The 12,184-nt window shown below is 37.0% G+C and overlaps 1 protein-coding gene across 1 annotated transcript in view; it reads left to right on the top strand.

Moving 5' to 3' along the window:
• The window catches only part of LOC101745611 (sine oculis-binding protein homolog), a 55,904-nt gene that overhangs the window by 9,040 nt on the left and 34,680 nt on the right, over nucleotides 1–12,184 (top strand). The gene's annotated exons all lie outside the window — the stretch shown is intronic.

Genomic DNA, 12,184 nt, shown 5'->3' with positions numbered 1-12,184 from the left:
GTACTTAATGGTAGGCAGCGGCTTGGCTCTGCCCCTTGCATTGCTGACGTCCATGAGCGACGGTGACCACCATCAGGTGGGCCGTATGCTCGCCTGCCTCCTCCTCCTCGCGTCGTTTTCCTCATTACTGAGGGTCGAGACTCCCCCGCTGCATCAGTTTCTCCCATACGACTTCCCTCCATCTCGCCTGCCTACAAAGGCAATAAAAAAAAACGTTTTAAATTTATCTGTATTTTTTATCACCTTATTAAGGTGCAAAATTTATAAAAATTTCAGACATTCATACATACTTAGGTATCAAAATTTAAAGTCTTAAATGTATGCTTATTTATAAAAACTATTCTGCAATTGTTTTTTTTTGTAGGTATTAGTTTTCAACGTGTCATATTAAATGAATTTGTTTCACTGCTCCGACTTGTGCGTGTCATATTTACGATACGATTCTAATAATTGCAAACGAAACTGCACAATAAACGCTTTTATCGATATATCTAATTATACAAAGTAAGATGCTCCCAAAAAATTGATTCGCTCTAGAAGTTTTTCCACAAAAACGATTGCGACACACTGCACTTGCGCGAGCATGCACTGTGCCAAGGTCACTTATATTGGATTACGAACGATTTTAAAACTTATGACAATGCGATAAGTTACATTTGACGGTGACGCGAAAGTATACGTCAAATTATTTCATTTAAAATGCACTTCGTACGACGTTATAATGTAATAATATATTATTAATAAAGAGGTCAGTCTTTGCGAGGTGAAGAAATTTGGTTTTTCTTTGCAAGAGCACTGACATACATCTATTTTATTTATTTATTGCCCTTGTAGGCAGACGAGCAAACGGCCCACCTGATGATGAGTGGTTACCGTCGTCCATGGACTTCAGTAATGCCAGGGGCAGAGCCAAGCCATTTACTACCGTTTAATTTGTGTAATTTTGTGATTTTCATGGAGGATGACTTTTTAGTGATCCTCTGTGATCGACCGAGCAATGTGACTTTGACCTTCTCCAGAGCCACTATTTATCGGAGTAATAGACACCACGACCTATTGCTACGTTGTTTTTTTTGTTAAAGGCAGACACTTTCATGGTGTACGCGGTGTTAAGTTGTAGACAAATGTTGTACACATCATAAAGTGAACGCTAATGGCCCAGTCTCCCACCCTCCCACCTATCAGCTCTGAATTGAGTGCACTAATGACCATTCTATGATGACTTTAAAGAAACTAACAACTATAAAATATATACTAAAAATATTGATCATCTAAATTAAAAAAGGTAATTGATTAGATAAATTATACTATACTCATATAGGAAGGTACAGCACGCGTCACACCGCCTACGCTAAGCTAACATTATAATCATAAAGTGAAGTGAACACTGAAAGCTAACACGGGTGCGATAGCGGACATATAATAGCCAGATGTAACCGATACCATCATGTGATGCCTCTGCATTGTACATCTTTTATAGAGTAGACACTTATATAGATAGGACAATTAGGCTTAAAGATCGAACATGATATTGACCAGGCCTGGGCAAATGGCGGCCCGGTAGAATTTTGTCTGGCGCGTGAAGCATTGTATATATTATTATTAAAAACACAAATATTAGTTTTTGTCTAACATAAATTGGTGCATAAATTTTTTTAGATAAAATATTAAGAAATACTTATACACATTATCAGGGCCGGTGGGAGCCAAAATTTTCTCCCGGACAACCGCTCTTTTCAGCGCCTCCTATTCGAAAATATAATTATGATAATTAAACAATTACAGTATGTATAATAGTCGCACAATATGAAAATTAGAAAAAAAAAAAAACTGTTTGGCCCGAGATTAAATTTTCATCTGCAATGTGGCCCGACTATCAAAATATTTGCCCACCCCTGATATTGACTATATACCAGATATGCGATGTCAGATAGAGCTACTAGTAATATTAAGCAGTAGGCAGCGGCTTGGCTTTGCCCCTGACATTGTTAGTATCATAACATATGTGTATACAAGCAGATAAATCGTAACATGGCGAATGACATATTGGCCGCGTTATACCTAATCGGTTGCGCTCTGTTCAAGAAACTAAATCGATTGTTTGAAATTACTCTTAAAAGCACTAGTTCAAATTATCGTTGTGGCCCAACTGCGCTTGTATATTCTTTGACGTTAGGGGGTGAATAAACACCGCCTAGCCAGCAACGGGAGGCGTGCGTGAAGGTATCGAGTGTCCACGGTACTTCATTGTCGTAGGTCTTTATGATTGAAGGTTTAAAGACTATTTTAGTGCAGCACGTAACGAGATATAAATCCAGCTCCGAGCTTAGGTTACCCGCGATCTTATCCTTGTTTACTTGCCTAGAACATAATTTTTGTTGTACAAATTTGTCGTATAATTTTTATACATGTGTACTACTTAACTACTTAATATGTTTGGTAGGAGCTCTTGTGAGTCCGCGCAGGTAGGTACCACCACCCTGCCTATTTCTGCAGTGAAGAAGTAATGCGCTTCGGTTTGAAGGGTGGGGCAGCCGTTGTAGCTATACTTGAGACCTTAAAACTTATATCTCAAGGAGGGTGGCGCATTTACGTTGTAGATGTCTATGGGCTCCAGTAACCACTGAACACCAGGTGGGCTGTGAGCTCGTTCATCCATCTAAGCAATAAAATAAAAAAACTATACTTAGTGTATGCAATTATTTAATCTTGAGGTTTTTTTTTGTTTTTGGACTAATAAACTGCTGTCGTTGTTTTTCCAGTTACCACTGCGTCTTTTTTGGTGTTGGTCAATCTCAATTACGCAAAAAATATTGAAGATTCATTCCCAGATCGTTTTGTCTATCGAAATTTTTAAAACTGTGGTCATTTCAGACACAAGGATAGGGTTTCTTTGATTTTAAATTACTTTGTTTAACGAGAATCTCTTGTTTGTACGGACGGTCAAAAGGGAGAGCCTTTTGATATACCTACATATTATGCATTAAAAATAAAAATAAAACGAAAAAATATTTGTTAAAAAAATACATATCATTCTATTTTATAAACAATCATTAAAATTTTAGCAATACAATCGCATTCCAAACCAATCTGTAATTTTACTGCGTTATTGATTTACCTAAAAAGCGTTGACCGTAGAAGGAAGCCATATTTGTAAAATAAATTTTTGATCAAAAATAATTTATTATACGCAAAACAAAAACTGAAATAGCCAATGTAAAATATACATAAACATAATAAATAAATCACATTTGAAATATTAATAAATGGTGTAAAAATATCCATATTAATGTGTTTACTTAGTATCGTCTGACAAAAACTGTTCGGTTCTCATATTACAGACGTTTTATCGTGACTCCATGATCTGTACAGGATGATGTGAAACGAATATTTAAAATCTATACTTTCAAAATTATCATTCATAGTTATTATTTTAAAACTTCACCAAGTTCGGACGAGATATTTGAAATTTTCTAAGCTTACCTTAAACACTAACAACAATATAAATATCATTTGGCTATTAATATATATTTTTTCTTTTTTTTCTTTGGTGGGTGGACGAGCTCACGGCCCACCTGGTGTTAAGTGATTACCGGAGCCCATAGACATCTACAACGTAAATGCCGTCAACCACCTCGAGACACGAGTTGTAAGGTCTCAGTTTTAACAGTACAGTAGTTACAATCAAACTATTTTAATTACATTCAAGTGCTTCTAACATTTAATTTACCGTTGTTGAAACAGCAGTGCAACCCTATATTATAAAGGAACCACGAAATATTCGAAGCTACGGATAATTGTCGAATAGAGACGCGCTTAAGCGTTAAAGTGCTTATAATCATGCCAATAACTTACCGGTGCTAGTGCGATACTATTAATTAAACTATCCACAACGCTACCAGTAATGCGTAGGCTTTATATTTTGTGGCGTTTATTAAAGGCCCTAGGGATGGGTAAACACTAAAAATTTTCATCCCTGTTCTCCTTACCTTCCAAAGTTTTGAAAGGGAAGCTGCAAGAGCAAGTGTTGCTGTCTTCCAAGCTGTCGAGTTCGATTCCGATCCGGTAGTAGATTCATTCGCGAAGCAGCTACTCTTGAGTTGTTAGGTCTCCTTTGGAGGCGCTCGGGTAGCTGTTAGCAAATCCCATCACTCCAGGCTGAGCCTTTGCTCGCCCACCTGCCCTGGTAAAACTAGAAAGGCCTCTGAGCCACGAGTAATCTCACAAACATAAAAAAAAAACTGTCGAGCTGATAGTAAACGCATAGAAAATGAGCCTTAATGACTTCTCACAGAAACTTCGAAACGCGTTTAATTTTGATCATCCTGTATAAACAAATACAATGTAAGGCGATCATGTTGGATGATGTATCTGCTTTGGGCTGGGTCGCTGTTAGTACAGTGTCGGGTTGTGTATGACATCCAATTCTATGACACAATATTATCTTAGACTCACCAAATCCTAAGAAATTACTGGACATAAACTTATTTCTCCTTTTCTTCATTTTCCTTTTTGGCGACAACTTTAATATGTTACCATAATTAGTTTGTTTACTGGTGATAGGGGATAAGTCTGCAAAGGTCAGTACCTACCTCATATAATATACCTATCCTTAATATTTTGTCTTGAAGCAATCACGTACTCATTGGAAGAGTGGGACATCCTATAAATTATACCATTGAGATTTCGACTTTATGTGTCAAGGTGAGTGACGGCATTAACATTCTTGATGTCTATGGGCTCTGCTAACCGTTGATAGGTACAATTATTTTCTAATCAAATACGTACTTAACAAATGTTCACGATTGACTTCCACGCTGAAGGAATAATATCGTGTAATAAAAATCAAAACAGCAATTGCCCGACCAAAAAAAAAGCATCATGTTCACTTATCTGCAACCGAAAAAAACTGAAGACTACGGGTAGGATGTTAGGAGTAGTAATGGCGCTTTGTAATTTTAATGAGTGTTTGGGGTGTAAACAAATTAGTTGTGTCTTGGAGATGGGTTTGCAAGATCACGCCTCAACTGATATTGGGAAGCTACTAGAAGACATAGACATCAGACAACGGTAGGCTGTGCCCCTGGCATTCTCGACGTCCATAAGCGACGGTAACCACTTACCGTAAGGTGGGCCGTATGCTCGTCTGCATACAAATGCAATATTTAAAAAAAAAACATAAATTCTGCTTTTAAAATTTTTTCAGTCTTAATGTCGAAGTATCAATTCTCCAGCTCGTGGTAAAAGCTACCAGTATACAGTATCAGTGCCAGTAGGGTCAAAAACCACATTTATTCATCTAAGTTAAGAGCTATGTATGTACATATGTAAGGCAACTTGTGTTACATAATTTTTCGTTACTAAACAAACATTATCAGCGTACATTAATAAACAAAAGCTTCATAACATGAAAATTCTACACGTGCTGTAAATAAGTGTATTATATTTACAGCACGTGTAGGATTCCAGTAAAATTAATGAAGATACGATCCTAGACGGAGTCCGGTGACGAAGCAACGAGATAATTAAAACGAGCGATCGAAACCCGCCTCAATTTACACCCTTCTCAAATTATGTAATTAAAAATATTTTAATTACACACTGTGTAATAATTATTTGCCGATAGGTTAAAATTTTACGAGAGCGAAATTAAAATGTGATGTAAATTGATATTCTTGAAAAATCTCTTTTGGAAATTACCTACCTACGGTTTTTATTTTAGATTCGAACTCAGTAAGTACTTTCGTTTTGTTTGTATCTTTTTTCATAATTGAATTATAATATGTACAATTTTATAAAGGAAGAAAGTAATTGTGTATGTAAGAAAAATGATAACAAAGACATTTCTTAAAAATTGTACTCAATCTCAGATTACGTAACGAAAATATGAAGGGCTACATTTTGAAATACGAATTCTATTCAGTACTAATATTTCCAGAATTTTTTACTGATGGTAGGAGCTCCTGTGAGTCCACACGGGTAGGTACCACCACCCCGCCTATTTCTGCCGTGAAGCAGTAACGCGTTTCGGTTTGAAGGGCGGGGCAGCCGTTGTAACTATACTGAGACCTTAGAACTTATATTTCAAGGTGGGAGGCGCACTTACGTTGTAGACGTCTATGGGTTCCAGTAACCACTTAACACCAGGTGGGCTGTGAGCTCGTCCACCCATATAAGCAATAAAAAGTAAATAGTATACCCCGATTACTTGTCAAAATTTGATACACGCTCCCTCTAGAATTATAAGAGGCGTCTCCCGCGGGGCTCCGTGAACAACGTCCCGATATCGGAGCCCCGAGTTCCGAACATGATCCTTAATAATTAATGCTCGTCTCAACTAAGTCATCGGAGTCCGTTTTGCGTCACAGCGCACCCGACAGGCCGACGTTAATTTTCGTGTAACACGAACCGTCTGGTTCTATTCCTTTTTTTTTATTAGTTACATCTAAAGTCTACGAGAGGGCGTATCTAAATGTGTTCATTTAATCTTCTAGAACAAATTTTGTAGAGTACTACAATTAATCCTTTTTATATTGCCAAATGAGACATGTGAATTCAGTTTCAGTATTCACTTATTATTGGAATTCTCTTTTATTATGTTTGAGAGATTATAAATTATTTGTGGCCCGGAGACCTTTCTAGTTTTACCAGAGCAGGCGGGTGAGCAAGGGCTCAGCCTGGAGGGGTAAAATTTGCTAACAGCTACCCGAGCGCCTCCAAAGGAGACCTAACAACTCAAGAATAGTTGCTTCGCGAATGAATCTACTACCGGATCGGAATCGCAACCGGATGGGAAGATCCGGCGAGAAATTCAGCGGGCTGATGTTTAGGTTAGGTTATATTTCGAACTCTTTGCCGAGTTCGACGAGTAGGTTGGAATTCACGAGCACATAAACTGTTAATGTCAAATGTTTTGTCCAAAATATGGTTCCAATCGAACACCAAAGATGATCAGGTAATTTTTGGCGAGAACGCGTGGAGCGAAATTATGTGAATTCTATTATTGTATTAATTTTGCGTTTCTTCAGGCTTCAATGTGTAATAAGGTTGGTTTAATAAACGTTTAGTATCTGTGAAAGCTTACAAGTGTGGGAAAATAAAACGAAGTCGCTATATGCGGCTTCCCTGACTCTTCCAAAAAGTTTAATAAATAACTCAAGCTCAAACTCTCAAGCTCTTTATTTCATATCACCTACCATAGTTTAATTTAATACTACCTGAATTGACTACTGACTCAAAAAAATGCGATGATTTGGCTCCATATCATAACTCAAACTGCAACAATATCATGGCAAGAAGCCAATATCCATACTGAAAAAAAGATTAAGAAGATTTGCAAGCTAATAAAGTAAGCCTGAACAAAGATGTTGCAGTTGACAAAATGTCCCTCGATTCTTCATTAAATATATTTTTGTAAACACATTGTAATTATGTGGCTTACATTTAATTCGTGTGTAAATCAAGTAGAACATTACTAATGGCAACCAGAAAGAGTTGGATGAGACGTGGAAAACCAAACATCAAGACGTGGCTTTGTAAATGGTCATTTTCTTGGCAATGAACAAATTCTCGCTGACTATGACACGGACACGAATAGCTACGTCACATTATATTCACTGTATTTGTGAAGTAGCAATGATTCTACTCCGGTCACCGTCCGCGTCGAACCCGTCGCTAGCCGAAGGGCTCGACGAGAGAATTAACCCACAGACACAGCCCACTGAGTTTCTCGCCGGATCTTCTCAGTGGGTCGCGCTTCCGATCCGGTGGTAGATTCTGCGAAACACTGCTCTTGCTAGGGCCAGTGTTAGCAACACTCCGGTTTGAGCCCCGTGAGCTAACCTACACACGTTAGGGTGAAGCTGAAATAGCCTCTCAAGGCTATTAGCATAGGTAGGAAAAAAATATATTCTACAACCAATTTCTACATAATCATACTATAAAAAATGCTATCATATGGTATGGTAAAAACGCTATCTACCTAGACCGAATAATATGAAGTAGGTATTTACAGAAAAACGGATTTTATGGCATACGTGTTAAAATCGAATTCGTAAATACAATTCTTATAGATTTTGAAAAATAAGCAAATTGCGTACAAAATATAATGAACATTATAATTCCGACAAGCAACGGATACCAAAGGCCGCTTTGTCATAAGGCAATCCGACACCGGCCGTCGCCATACGAAACCAGCCCATCGCACTTTTAATATCTCGTAATCAGATACTGTGTCCACGTTTTATTCTCGACCGAACGTAATGTTTGTTTTTGAACACTTCGCAGTTAAAAATATTAAATGTTCACGAATCCATTGACGTCGTTGGCTGTTGCTTAATTTGTCGGAGTAAGGTTAACTTTTGCCGTGTCCCAATTCTTGAAAGGCCAATGTTATTTAAGGTTTGCTTTGGCTTAGTCTTACATCTTGCTCTAGTGTGAACATTACTAGAGTTTCTATAGGCAACTTAGAGTAGGTAGTTAAATATGTGAATAAATATATGTAGTGTGTAGTTAAATTTGGTGGATGCCACTCTATCATTATTATGGCTATGATTTTATAGCTAAAATATAGCTGCTTAGGAGTATAAATCTGATGATATACGACTGCAGATATTTATTATTATTTTTTTTTATTGCCTAGATGCTTCGATCAACAATATTGTTGATCGAAGCCTAGATGAGTGGACGAGCTCACAGCCCACCTGGTGTTAAGTGGCTACTGGAGCCCATAGACATCTACAACGTAAATGCGCCACCCACCTTGAGATATAAGTTCTAAGGTCTCAATTATAGTTACAACGACTGCCCCACCCTTCAAACCGAAACGCATTACTGCTTCACGGCAGAAATAGGCAGGGTGGTGGTACCTACCCGTGCGGACTCACAAGAGGTCCTACCAGTAGGATAGGCAGTATTTTAATATGGGAAGGCTAGAAACCACCTCATCTCATAATTTAACGGTCTGATTTAGTATGTAGAACTCGTGTGTGAACAATCTTGGTAAGTGCTTTGATTGTTTGAGATAACCTCATCATTGCGTTTTTACGATTTTTGTACTCATTCACACTGCGCTCCCAAAAGTTTTTACTCTACATATTCGATATTGTCGACTTTACAACGTAAATGCTCTTAACCGCGTTTAGACATGAAGTCGTAGCTTTAGATGTATAAAGCCTGTACTTACCCTTCTTTGAAACCGGAACACAAGACTATTTAATTGACGAAGCATGTTGCTGATAATAACGTGTACTTTTAGGTTATTTATTTATGTACACACAGAAAAGAAGACATAGTACAGAGTAATAGGAAAATTATGTACAAAGGCAAAGGTTATTTAGGAATATTATGTTCTTTTTTTTTTTATAACAAATAAATAATTTTAAAACATTGCATTGTTTAGTGACATTTCCCGGTGGAAACTCATAATGCGTTGTTATGTTCTACTCCTCAAATTATTACACTTATGTCATATATCAATTCTTTATAAACACATGATGTTTTAACTCTTAGTTCATAAGGTCTAAATCATTGTCAATTTATAATATACTTATTTCCTTATGTTACTAAATTATTTGTATGTTGTTTACCTAACATCATATCTTCATTTGTAATTAAAACATTACTTAATATGTATTTATTCCTCTCACATTATTAATATCCTATTTACTATATAATTTACTAATTGTGTTGTTTTTGATCATAAAAATGTTTAGCAATAAGGTTTTTAGTCTGAATGACTAATTTACTAATCGTTTTGTAAATACTATTCGTGTTTAAGTATATCTCAGGGTGGAAAAGAAAGAAGAAGAAAGGAAAATAAATTCAGCGTGTAACAAAATAATTTTTGCTTTAAAGTTCCAAACACCTCACTGCCTGACAACCACCTCTCTGCCTGTAAAAAGAGCTTGATAGAAAGATTTTCTATTTAGATGTTTCATATTCTATGTTGATGAAGCAAAAACGGAAAAAAAACATTACTTAATTGTTTGGTCGCATACGTGTAAACACATCCCGTAAAGCCATGACGTTATGACAAGCTCAACAATTATGTAAGCGAGGACTACGATACTCGTGAGAACGAAGATTCATTTGCAAAAATAAACGGTTGTTTCCTTCCATCCATTAAATCAAGTATTGACGCGAATTTTAAAGTTTGGAGTTTCCACTTCATCTATCATACGTTCATTTGCATTGGATTGCGATCTAAGCGGTTAACTCATAGACACTTTTTATTATATATATATTTTTATTATAGACGAGCTCACAGCCCACCTGGTGTTAAATGGTTATCGGATCACATAAACATGTATAACGTAAATGCCGTCTCGCGCCTGTAGATATGAGTTCTAAGACCTCAGTATAGTTACAAAGTCTGTCCCACCCTTCAAACCGAATTACTGCTTCACGGCAGAAATAGGTTGTTGGTACCTACCCATGCGAACTCACAAGAGGTCTTAACACCAGTAGTTACGCAAATAATTTTTTTGCGGATTTCATTTTTATTACACGACACGATCCTTCATCATGGAAATAAATCGTGAACATTTGGTATGTATTTCATTAGAAAAATTTTTACCCGCCTGCGGGATTCGAACACCGTTGCATCGCTACACACGAATGCACCGGACGTCTTATCCTTTAGGCCACGGCGACTTTAAAGGCCACGACGCTTAAACTGTTAGACGTAAGAATGAACTCTATTTATTGCTATGAATACAACTCAAATTGGAACGCATGTTTGCCTCACGACGAATACTTTTAGATATAGCCAAATGCTCATGTTCGTTGTGATTTACACGTGCGGACTTGCGACTTGCTCTACCATCTTGTACTTAAGATAAGAAGTAGGCTGTTTGGTTTGCAGGGTGGGAAGTTCGTGATACAACGACTATTAAGGCATTAAGATAAGCAGGTTATAGTTATAGGTAGGATAAGTTTTGGTAGGCAGTGGCTTAGCTGCGCCCCTGGCATTGCTGTAGTCCATAGGCGAGGGTAACCGCTCTCCCCATCAGGTGGGCCGAATGATCGTCTGCCTACAAAGGCAATAAAAAAAAATTGTAGCTTGAGGATGATAATACTATACTAGTTTTTATTAGTCTACATACTGTATCTATATAGGCTAATACTATTACATAAATTATCTAGTATTATAAAATTTAGTAGTCCTATACTCGTATTTTCTATCTAAAGAGCAAAATAAATGGTCAGCATTTATTTTTTCTAAACTTTGGTAGAGTTTCTTGTTATTTATGTTGAGAGATAGCAGTTTGGTAGCAAATTCTAAGGCTGGGGACTGTTTAAACCATAACCGCACTCTTGTATAATATCTATATGTCTAATACTAAACTTAATTAGGTTTTTTTTTTGTATCGCATCATCAAATTCCATATAGAATTTTATCGATAATTCGATGAACATTCCTCAAAAATAGAACGTCGATTACCAAACAGTTATTCGGCAAATAACATTGTTTTCATTCGTTTAACCTATTTAGTCTGTAACACGCGTACACCAGAAACATGAAACACGATCCGATTCGGCTCACTAAGATCGGTGCAAGTATTTTTAGAACCACCATCCGACACCAATGCGATTGTTGAAAACCAACGCCCTTGGCTGCGCGTAATGAATTCCGATCAACGCATCCAACACTTCATAAGTACCTTTTCAACCGTTTCAACCGATATTAATCATTAAACAACCTCTTGTTTAGTACTTTCAATAATAATAATAACAAGTCACACACTGTCGTCTGTGTGCGTAGTGCGAGTTTCTTAACGTTCTCGATAACGTAAAAGTTAACTCAAAGTGTGGAGTTGGAACGTTTACCTACGTTTGCCGCTAGGGGCGCTGTTTAACTTTTACGCTATCGAAAACGTTAAAAAACTCGCACTAAGCACACTGATCCCAAACTAGGATTCCCTATCTCAGAGGCAAATGTACATACGTAAACACGTTTAAATATTTACATAAATATAATTATTGAACTATCAGACAATGAGCAAGTAAATCTGTTCGTCATATAATGTGCGTGCCAAATGTGGGAATCGAAGCGACGACCCTCAGTTGAACATTTAGAAGCGCTAGCTACTGCACCACACAGTCACATAATGCCTTGAAACATGATCACATAGTTTTATGTAAAATCTTATGAACGATCAAGCCATTTTTATTTAAAATAGAT

This window comes from Bombyx mori, chromosome 23 (genome assembly GCF_030269925.1).
Source record: "Bombyx mori chromosome 23, ASM3026992v2".
Lineage (NCBI taxonomy): Eukaryota > Metazoa > Arthropoda > Insecta > Lepidoptera > Bombycidae > Bombyx > Bombyx mori.
This window is presented reverse-complemented; position numbering and strand designations above follow the sequence as displayed.